This window comes from Sciurus carolinensis, chromosome 9 (assembly GCF_902686445.1).
Source record: "Sciurus carolinensis chromosome 9, mSciCar1.2, whole genome shotgun sequence".
In the NCBI taxonomy this organism is placed as follows: Eukaryota; Metazoa; Chordata; class Mammalia; order Rodentia; family Sciuridae; genus Sciurus; species Sciurus carolinensis.
Genome location: NC_062221.1, coordinates 110,260,122 through 110,260,839, shown reverse-complemented (window position 1 = coordinate 110,260,839; position 718 = coordinate 110,260,122).

Below are 718 nucleotides of genomic sequence, written 5' to 3'. Positions count from 1 at the left end.
TGAGGAGGCTGTGAAATTAATCCAGAACAGAAGGAAGTCACATAACCTTAGTGAGGACTGAGATTAAATTGTGCTTAAGGGACATATTAAAGGGACATGAAACCAACTTTAACAGAGCTTAACGATTTATTTAGGGAGATTATAATGGCGGCTAGATGTATTCATCTTTTTTCACATGCCAGGTTCTCTGCTAAGTGCTTTATATAAAATAATTCTTTAAATCTCCTTATTAATTTTTATATTGGTTACATGTAGAAATGATAATACTTTGTATATGTTGGGCTAAATTATACTGTGGACATTAATAGTACTTCTATTTTTAATGTGGCTATCACAAATTTAAATTTATGTGTGTGACTTGCATTTGTGGTATTCAAATTATTTACTGCATAGTACTGCTAGAGAATATGCAGCTTGCTTTTTTTTCTGTTGTTTGTCTCACTATTGGTTTATTTCTTCAACTACAAGAAAATTTTCTGTCTATGGAAAGACGAAAAACAAATCTTTGCTCTCAACCCTATCTCTCTCATTAAGAATATCCAGGCGGGTATTTGTTTTTATTTATAGGTCAATTCTTGAATGTTGAAGACATGAGGATGTTTTACTTTTGAGAGTCTCCTATGTGCCAGTTTTGGGGCTATACACTTCCAAGTCTCACTAATTCTCACAACCACCAGACAGCTAATATAAATCTCTCTTTACATATGAAGGCGCTGAG